Here is a 10,260-nt window from a genome sequence, read left to right on the forward strand (position 1 = left end):
GACCCACGTCCCTCCCCGACTGAGGCGTCCTCCCTACTGGGTAGTGTCCTGCCACAGGGCCCCACGCTCTGGGGTCCTCTCCCTCAGGGAATCCCCAGCCCCCTATGCCCACCTTGCCCCAGTGACCCACTGTCAATCTTCATCTAGCCCCTCCCCAGGGCACACTGCAGCCTGACATGGCCACTCAGCATTGCAGGGGTGTGGACCTGCTGCCTTTGCCTGGCCTGGCTGCCTCCCTGCAGCCTGGGAGCTTGCCTATTGCCTGGCCAGAGCTCTGCCTGCCTTTCCCCAGCCCTGCCCTGCCCAGCCCTGCTCTGCATCAGGAAGCCTCCAGCTTCCGGGCAGCCAAGCCAATCCTGCTCCAGGAGCCCTCAGGTGGACCCTACCTGGAGCAGACAACAGGGAGAGAGGGGAAACCACCGCCAAAGGAATTCACGAGTGGCCAGTGCGCATGGGATTAGTGCCTCACCAACGAGTCCTGCTGAGGCCCCCTGGCCGACCACCCTGAAAGTGGTGCAGCCGGGCCGGGAAAGGAGGAACGTGCACAGTGCCTGACACCAAAGCCATTGCTCCCTACGGGTATGTCTACACTACCCCGCTAGTTCGAACTAGGAATGAGGAGTACAGCTAGTTCGGATTAGAAGCCTAATCCGACGTAGCTAGTCCGTGCCGCGTGTAGCCGCGCGGCACGGGGTCCGAACTAGCCGGCATTTAAAAATGGCGCCGGCCGGCTTCATGCAAATAAAGCCCGGGAAATTCAAATCCTGGGCTTCATTTGCAAGTGCGGATGACTACATTACCCTCCTAGTTCGAACTAGCGGGGTAGTGTAGACATACCCAGGGAGAGCAGGATCAGGCCCCCTATGGTAGAAAGAAAGAACCCTGAAAATACAAAAAAGACCAGCTGCTCAGGTTAAAGTGCAGGGATCACAGACCTGCAGCATCGTAGCCCCCCCGGGAGAGCCAGCACCTGCTCCCGGCACGTCTGCACCCTTCTCTAGCGGACCCGCAGATGGTCCCCCCATGGGCCCCCTTTGGACAGCTTGCTCCTTCCAGATCTGGAAGGAACGACATTCCAGTAGCACATCCTGGATACTGCTCCCGCCTTCCCCTTTGGTCCCTGACCCCATCCTAATAGCTGCTTGGCCTCCGGCCAGCCCTTCCCTTCACATCTTCAGGGCATCTTTGTCTCCTTGTCTCTAATTTACGCTGGCAGGGCTGGCTGGCGTCGTTGTCCCTCGGCCCCGCTCAACCCTCCCTCTCTGCCTCAGCATCTTCCTCGTGAGCAGGTTTGTGCTGACGCCAGAAGCAGACACGCTCCCTTGTCTAGTGACTTATGGAACGTCAGCGGAAGCCTGGTTCTCTAGATCCGCCAGGCCTCTCTGGACCAACAGCCCAGCATCTCACACGCCTGCGAGGTGGGTGCCACTGCCCAGCAAGAGGCAAGTGGACCAGAGGGGTCCCTCCCCAAGCCCCAAAGTCCTGCTCCTGGCTTGCCGTGGAATCCAGCCTTCTCCCAGCCGGCTTTGTTTTGGAGCAAACTAGGGATGCTGCGATTAGGTAGCTAATCGAGTAGTTGATGGAATTTTCATTGACTATTCGATTAGTCGATAAGAGGGGGGCGCGCGCTACCCTGCTGAGGCTGTGCTGGTTAAATGTATTAGGAGCAGGGTGCGCAGGCAGTCCAGCTCCGACTACATTTAAACTGTAGAGCCGCAACGGGGTTAGCTCCCGGGGCTGGGGAGAGCCAGGACTAAGCTCTAAGTCTGCTGTGGCTCTGCCTTCCCTACCTAGCTCCCCTCCCCCACATACACTGTGCTGGGGGAAGCTGGCTTCCTCCTCCCCTCCCCCCATCTCCCCGCTTGCTGCTTCTGACTCCATAAGCAGTCGACTGCTCCCTCACATCCCTAGAGCAAACTGTGATGGTTTTCGGTCCTTAAGTCGCAGGGCTTCACTCAGGGCGGGTTTGTTCATCTGCCTTTGCCTTGAAGCAGCGGCAGCATTTTAGGTCCCATGGGCCAAACAGTTGTGAGAGACGGCACAGGAAATGGTTTGGCGGGTTTACATTTAGCTCAGCCCAGGAACCACCTGAGGCCCCTTGGGCCGCGAGTAAAGAGCTCAGCCCGGTTCCTGAGGCGTGTGAAGCCACCGCAGCGTGGACAGCCAGCCAGGCTAAGGGCTTAGGGCTTCACACCCAAAAAGGAGGGTCACTGAGGCCACTCTGCAGAAAGCTGCCCCACCTCTTGCTGCAGGTCAGATTCTATCCCCCTTACTCCCGTGACCTGGGCTCCGCGGCTGCAGTCCCATTGACTTTGGGGGGTGCTGGTGGCACTCAGCACCTCTGAACATCAGGCAGCGGAGGGAGAGGTTCCCCACCGTGCAGAGAGCCCGCAGGAGGCCTAGGCACCACTGTGGGGCCATTGTGCTAAGTGGCTCTTGCGATGGCCTTCTTCACAGGGGTGTATTTCAGCCAGGGCCAGACACTACTCACCCCCTGCAGCCTCTCGCCTTGCGGAAGCCAGACGCTGTGTGGAAGCCAGACCTCCCCAAGGACATCCCTGCAGCAAAATGTTCCAGCTGAAGTGGGACATTAGCCAGGGGACTGGCAGGGAGCAGACGGTGTCCTGGGCCCTTTAGAATCGCTGGGCCCCAGGACAATTGCCCCGTTTGCTCTCCCTGTCGGTGAACCCGACCATCCTCCTGTGCTTACGGTGTTTAGTTACATTGGGACACATCAGTGGCCACGTTTGTATCTCCAGAAAATGAACTGTACCGCACAGGCAGATGGGAACGCTGTTTTCTTAGAGTACGTTGTTCCCCAGCAACCTCACTTCTCTTAGGGCTCTGCCTGTTGTTAGCCCAGGAGAATGTTTCCGTGGATCAGGTACGGAACCAAATCTTACAGGGTTTCCCCATCTAGAATCACAAACTCATGAGACCTCAGGAGTCATCAAGTCCAGCCCCCTGCCCAAGGCAGGACCAATCCCACCTAAACCATCCCAGCCAGGGCCTTGTCAAGCCGAGACTTAAAAACCTCTAGGGATGGAGATTCCACCCCCTCCCTAAGGAACTCATCCCAGTGCTTCACCACCCTCCTCAGTAAATAGATTTTCCTAATATCCAACCTAGACCTCCCCCACTGCAACCTGGGATCATTGCTCCTTGTTCTGCCATCTGCCCCCACTGAGAACAGCCTCTCTCCAGCCTCTTTGGAACCCCCCCCCCCCCCCGAGGGAAGTTAAAGGCTGCTCTCAAATCCCCCCTCGCTCTTCTCTTCTGCAGACTAAACAAGACCAAATCCCTCAGCCTCTCCTCATAGGTCATGTGCTCCATCCCCAAAATCATTTTGGTCGCTCTCCGCTGGACCCTCTCCAATGCGTCCACATCCTTTCTGTCGTGGGGGCCCAGAACTGGACACAATTCTCCAGATGTGGCCTCACCAGAGCCAAATAAAGAGGAATAATCACTTCTCTAGATCTGCTGGCAATTCACCTCCTAATGCACCTAATATGCCATTCGCCTTCTTGGCTACAAGGGCGCACTGGTGACTTGTATCCAGCTTCTCATCCACTGGAATCCCCAGGTCTACTTTCATTACTTTCCTAGGAGTATGGAGGCCAATGTGGAAATCTGCATTTGTTCGGCACACTGGACCCTAATAACGTCCTCATCATAACCATGGCTACCTCTTTGCAATGGGAGCAGATCCCCTATTTTGGGGGCCCAGAGGGTTGTTTCCATTAGGAGGAGAAAGGAATGAGGTAAGCCGGGTATTTCTCTGATGCAATCTTATTTATTTACAAAGAATCTGCAACGGCCTGTTTTCCTGCACACAGCAGGAATTAAACAGAAGATGATGTGTCTGGTCAGAGTCCCAGGCCTTTCTTCAGCTAGCACTCAGCTCTCCCCACAAAAAAATGTTTTTTAAAAAAGCAAATAGCTCTGCAGCACCTTAGAGACTAACACAAAATGTAAATGGCATCATGAGCTTTCATGGGTACAAGCCACTTCTTTAGATGACTGGAACTAAGGGATCCAGAGTGCAGAGGAAGAGAGGAGATGAGGAGGGAAAGAGAAGGGGGAAAATGGAGAAAAAAATATTGTCAATTAGAGTGTCCATGCTAAATGAGACTAATAGAGTGGGTTCACAGGCTTTCTCTCTAAGGGTATGTCTACACTACAAAGTTAATTCGAACTAACAGACGTTAGTTCGAATTAACTTTGATAGGCGATACACATGCAAACCGCTAGTTCGAACTTAATTCGAACTAGCGGAGCTCTTAATTCGAACTAGGTAAACCGCATTCTACGAGGACTAACGCCTAGTTCAAATTAAGTAGTTCGAATTAAGGGCTGTGTAGCGCCTTAATTCAAACTAGTGGGAGGCTAGCCCTTCCCAGCTTGCCCTGGTGGCCACTCTGGGCACCACCAGGGAAAATCTTCTGCCCCCCCTCCCGGTCACGGAGCCCTTAAAGGGGCACGGGCTGGCTACGGTGCCCGTGCCAGGTGCGAGCCTGCCAGCATCCAGCCAGCAGACCTTGCACCTGGCATGGCATGAGCCAGCCACCCGCTGCCACCCAGGCCTCCGCCTCTTCCCGGGACCAGGCTGGCGGCTCCCGGGAGCCTGCCCGGGTCCGCAAGAGGCGGGCGCCCGCCTGGTCTAGTGCGGACATCGTGGACCTCATCCATGACCTCCGCACTAGGCACAGGAAAGTCGCCATCTAGGGCAGGAGAGCTGCCAGCCTGGCCACCCAGGAGCAGGTTTGCATGAAAATCAAGGTGGTCCAGTGAGACCCCCGACCCTGAGCCCTCAGCTTAGAATGGCCGTACTGGGTCAGACCAAAGGTCCATCTACCCCAGTAGCCTGTCTGTCAACAGCGGCCAACACTAAGTACCCTGGAGGGGATGGACCGAAGACAATGACCAAGCCATTTGTCTCGTGCCATCCATCTCCAGCCTTCCACAAACAGAGGCCAGGGACACCCTTTCTACCCCCTGGCTAATAGCACTCCATGTACCCATCCTCCATGATTTTCTCTCACTTCTCTTTAAACTCTGTTCTAGTTCTAGCCTTCACAGCCTCCTGCAGCAAGGAGTTCCACAGGTTGACTATTTGCTTTGTGAAGAACAACTTTCTGTTGTTAGTTTGAAGCCTGCTACCTATTCCTTTCATTTGGTGTCCTCTAGTCCTTCTATTATGGGAACTAATGAAGAACTTTTCTTTATGCACCCTCTCAACGCCACTCTTGCTTTTATAGACCTCTATCCTATCCCCCCTCAGTCTCCTCTTTTCTAAGCTGAAAAGTCCCAGTCTCTTTAGCCTCTCTTCATATGGGACCTGTTCCAAACCCCTGATCATTTTAGTTGTCCTCCCCTCTCCCACCCTCTCTCTTCCCCTCTCCCACCTACTTTTCCCAGTCTCCCCGAGTTTTGTTCAATAAAGAGAGTTTCTATTTTTGACCACACGTGTCCTTTATTTTGTATATCAGGAAGGGGGGCTAGGGAGGGGTAAGTGGAAGGAGGTGAAAGAGGAATGGGGTACGAGCCCCCGATGGGGAGGACTGGGGTAGCTCTGCGGGCTCCTCGGGTGGAAGCTCTTCTGAAGCCCCTCGATTGACCCCCCACCCTCCAGATGGCAGCCTGCGGCAAGTGCAGCCGGGCTGATGGCCGAGTGCTGTGATGTGCCCGGTGTGGGCACTCAGAGCACTCCAAGCCAGGACTGCTTTGCAAGCGGGGAACCCCTGAGAACTGTCTGTCCGGGGTGGGGGTCGGGTCCCTTTAAGCACAGCCCTCAGCTAGCCTGAGACAGCAGCTCCACGCTCTAAGTCCTAATCTGATGCCCTGCCGGCACGGCTTCCGGCCAGCCTTAACCCCGGTTCAGGGTCCACTGTGTGTGGACATGCTAGTTCGAATTAGCAAAACGCTAATTCGAACTAGTTTTTAGGTCTAGATGCGCTAATTCAAATTAGCTTAGTTCGAATTAACTAATTTGAACTAAGTTAGTTCGAATTAGTGCTGTAGTGTAGACGTACCCTAAGTTTGTATCTATAAGCCATATTCCCAGCACTTGTTCTGTTTATTCCTTAGCATTCTGATCATTTGCTAAGACGTTTATTTGGGCATAAGGTTTTTGTGGGCAAAGACCACACGAAAAGCTTTTGCCCACAAAGTTTATGCCCAAATAACATAAGAACATCAGACCGGCCCTACTGGGTTAGACCAAAGGTCCATTTAGCCCAGTATCCCGTCTACTGACATGGCCAATCCCAGATGTCCCAGAGGGAGGAAACACAACAGGTCATCCTCACATGATCCCTCTCCTCTCATCCATTTCCAGCTTCTCACAAACAGAGGCTAGGGACACCATTAGCCATCCTGGCTAATAGCCAGGGCTCGACAAATGATTCAATCTACTCGCCCGTGGCAAATAGATTTTAAGCCAGTGGGGCTGTGCAGCATGCACGTCCGTGCGACTGGCGAGTGGGGCTTGCCGCCACTTGGCGAGCCCTGCTAATAGCCATTGATGGACCTATCTTCCATGAATCTATCTAGCTCTTTTTTGAACCCTGTTAAAGTCCTAGTCTTCACCACACCCTCTGGCAAGGAGTTCCACAGGTTGGCTGTGCGCTGTGTGAAGAAAAAGTTCCTTCTGTTTGTTTTAAACCTGCTGCCTATTAATTTCATTTGGTGACCCCCTAGTTCTTATAGGAACAAGTAAATAACTTTTCCTTATTCACTTTCTTCATACCAGTCGTGATATTATAGACCTCTATGATAACCCCACTCAGTCTCCTGTTTTCTAAACTGCAGAGTCCAAGTCTTTTTAACCTGTCTTGATATGCTTAATCTCTCTAAATACTGGAGCTCCGAGCAATCATACTGTTCTCTTACATACAATGCAACTCCTCCTCCTTTTCTCTCCCTCACCACTAATCATAAATGATCTAGAGAAAGGGGTAAGCAGTGAGGTGGCAAAATTTGTGGATGATACTAAATTGTTCAAGATAGTCAAGATCAAAGCAGACTGCGAAGAACTTCAAAAAGATCTCACCAAACGGAGTGATTAGGCAACAAAATGGAAAATGAAATTTAATGTGGGTAAGTCTTGAGTAATGGGAGAAGCCTGGGAAACAAACAGGAAGAATTAGAAACCCTGGCCCCGTCGAAGAACTATGATTTGATTGGAATAACGGAGACTTGGTGGGATGACTCGTATGACTGGAGCACTGTCATGGAAGGGTATAAACTGTTCAGGAAGAACAGGCGGGGGAGAAAAGGAGGAGGAGTTGCACTGTATGTATGTAAGAGAGCAGTATGATTGCTCAGCGCTCCAGTATATAGAGGGAGCAAAGCCTGTTGAGAGTCTATGGGTTAAGTTTAGAGGTGGAAGCGACAGGGGTGATGTTGTGGTTGGTGTCTGCTATAGATCACCGGATCAGGTGGATGAGGCAGACGAGGCTTTCTTTGGACAACTGAGAGCAGCTTCCAGATCGCAGGCCCTGGTGCTCATGGGCGACTATAATCATCCTGCCATCTGTTGGGAGACCAATACAGCAGTACACAGACAATCCAGGAAGTTTTTGGAGAATGTTGGGGATAACTTCTTGGTACAAGTGCAGAAGGAACCGACAAGGGACCATGCACAGCCTGATCTGCTGCTCACAAACAAGGAGGAACTAGTAGGGGAAGTGGAGGTGGGTGACAACCTGGGAAGCAGTGATCATGAGATGGTAGATTTCAGGATCCTGACCAAAGGAAGAAAGGAGAGTAGTAAAATACACACCCTGGCCTTCAGAAAAGCAGACTTTGATTCCCTCAGAGAACTGATGGGCAGGATTCCCTGGGATGCTAACATGAAGCGGAAAGGAGTCCAGGACAGCTGGCAGTATTTTAAAGAAGCCTTATTGAAGGCACAGGAAGAAACCACCCCTATACGCAGCAAGAAAAGCAAATATGGTAGGTGATCAGATTGGTTTACCGGGGACATTCTTGGTGAGCTTAAACACAAAAAGGAAGCTTACAAGAAGCGGAAACTTGGTGTGACGTAGTGTTGGTACCTTGCTGGTTGCTATGCTGGGGCTGTGGGTGACCCCCACTGGCTGCTGTCTGTAGCATGGCCCAGCAGGACAGGGGATGAGTCACTAGGCAAGGGTCTCTCAACCTGTCTGACCAGCTACCCCCCATGGAGAGAAACAAAGGAAGGTGGAATGCCGCCTCTGGCTGGGGGGCAGGGCTGGAAGAGAGTTAGTTTTGGTCTGGCAGCATGGAGGAGACAGCCTAGGGAAAAGGGCTGGGATTTAGGGGCCCAGTCTCCCCCATCTCAAGGGGGGCTGAGGCATCCCAGGCCTGCCCTGGAACCAGATTACATCTGTGCTATGCTGTATCCTGGAGAAGCAATAAATACCCTCTATTCTACTGGCTGGCGGAGTCTGTTCGTGCCATTACGGGGGTGCAGGAGACGGAAAAACCCCAACACGCCATCACACTTGGACAGATGACTAGGGAGAAGTATAAATATATTGCTTGATAATGCAGGGGAGTTATCAGGAAGGCAAAAGCGCAATTGGAATTGCAGCTAGCAAGAGATGTGAAGGGGAACAAGAAAGGTTTCTACAGGCATGTTAGCAATAAGAGGGTGATCAGAGAGGGGGTGGGGCCCTTATAGGATGAGGGAGGTAACCTAGTGACAGATGATGTGGGAAAAGCTGAGGTACTCAATGCTTTTTTTGCCTCTGTCTTCACGGACAAGGTCAGCTCCCAGACAAATGCTCTAAGCGACAGTATGGGAAGGAGGTGGACAGCCTTGGTGGGGAAAGAACAAGTTATGAAATATTTAGAAAAGCTAAACATACACAAATACCTGGGCCCGGATTTAAGGCATCCGAGGGTACTGAGGGAGCTGGCAAATGTCACTGTGGAGCCTTTGGCCATTATCTTTGAAAACTCGTGGAGATCGGGAGAGATTCCGAGTGATTGGAAAAAGGCAAATGTAGGGCCCATCTTTAAAAAAGGAAGAAGGACAATCCAGGGAACTACAGAGCAGTCAGCCTCACCTCAGTCCCCAGAAAAATCATGGAAGGGATCCTTAAGGAATCCATTTTGAAGCACTTGGAAGAGGGGAAAGTGATCAGCAAGGCTCGCCAGCTGCGCGGTTTCGTGAGGTTCCGCGCTCTGTTCCCCACTCTCCACGCTCTGTCTCCAGGTTGTAATCTACTCGCCCGTGGCAAGTAGATTACATTATTTGTCGAGCCCTGGTGATCAGGAATAGTCAACATGGAGTCACAAAGGGCAAGTCGTGTCTGACCAATCTGATTAGCTTCTATGATGAGGTAACTGGCTCTGTGGATGTGGGGAAGTCGGTGGATGTGATAGACCTTGACTTTAGCAAAGCTTTTGATCTCCCACAATATTCTTGCCAGCAAGTTAAGGGAATATGGTTTGGATACATGGACTGTAAGATGAATAGAAAGCTGGCTAGACTGTAGGGCCCAACGGGTAGTGATCAACGGCTCGATGTCAGGTTGGCGGTCGGTTTCAAGCAGAGTGCCACACTGATCTGTTCTTGGACCAGTTTTATTCAACATCTTTATTAATGATCTGGATGAAGCTAGGGGGAGAGGTAGATACACTGAAGGGCAGGGAGAGGGTCCTGGAGTGACCTGGACAGATTAGAGGATTGGGCCAAAAGAAATCTGATGAGGTTCAACAAGGACAAGTGTAGAGTCCTGCACCTGGGATGGAAGAATCCCAAGCATTGTTACAGGCTGGGGACTGAATGTCTAAGTAGCAGCTCTGAAGAAAAGGACCTGGGGATTACAGTGGATGAGAAGCTGGATATGAGTCAACAGTGTGCCCTTGTAGCCAAGAAGGCTAATGGCGTATTAGGGTGCATTAGGAGGAGCATTGCCAGTAGATCCAGAGAAGTGATTATTCCCCTTTATTCAGCTCTGGTGAGGCCACATCTGGAGTATTGTGTCCAGTTCTGGCCCCCCCACTATAGAAAGGATGTGGACACATTGGAGAGGGTCCAGCGGAGGGCGACCAAAATGATTAGGGGGCTGGAGCTCATGACCTCTGAGGAGAGACTGAGGGATTTGGGTTTGTTTAGTCTGCAGAAGCGAAGAGTGAGGGGGGATTTGAGAGCAGCCTTCAACGTCCTGAAGGGAGGTTCCAAAGAGGATGGAGAGAGGCTGTTCTCAGTAGTGACAGATGGTGGAACAAGGAGCAATGGTCTCAAGTTACAGTGGGGGAGGTCTAGTT

The sequence above is a fragment of the Pelodiscus sinensis genome, chromosome 26 (genome assembly GCF_052426305.1).
Source record: "Pelodiscus sinensis isolate ZL-2025 chromosome 26, ASM5242630v1, whole genome shotgun sequence".
Taxonomy (NCBI): Eukaryota; Metazoa; Chordata; order Testudines; family Trionychidae; genus Pelodiscus; species Pelodiscus sinensis.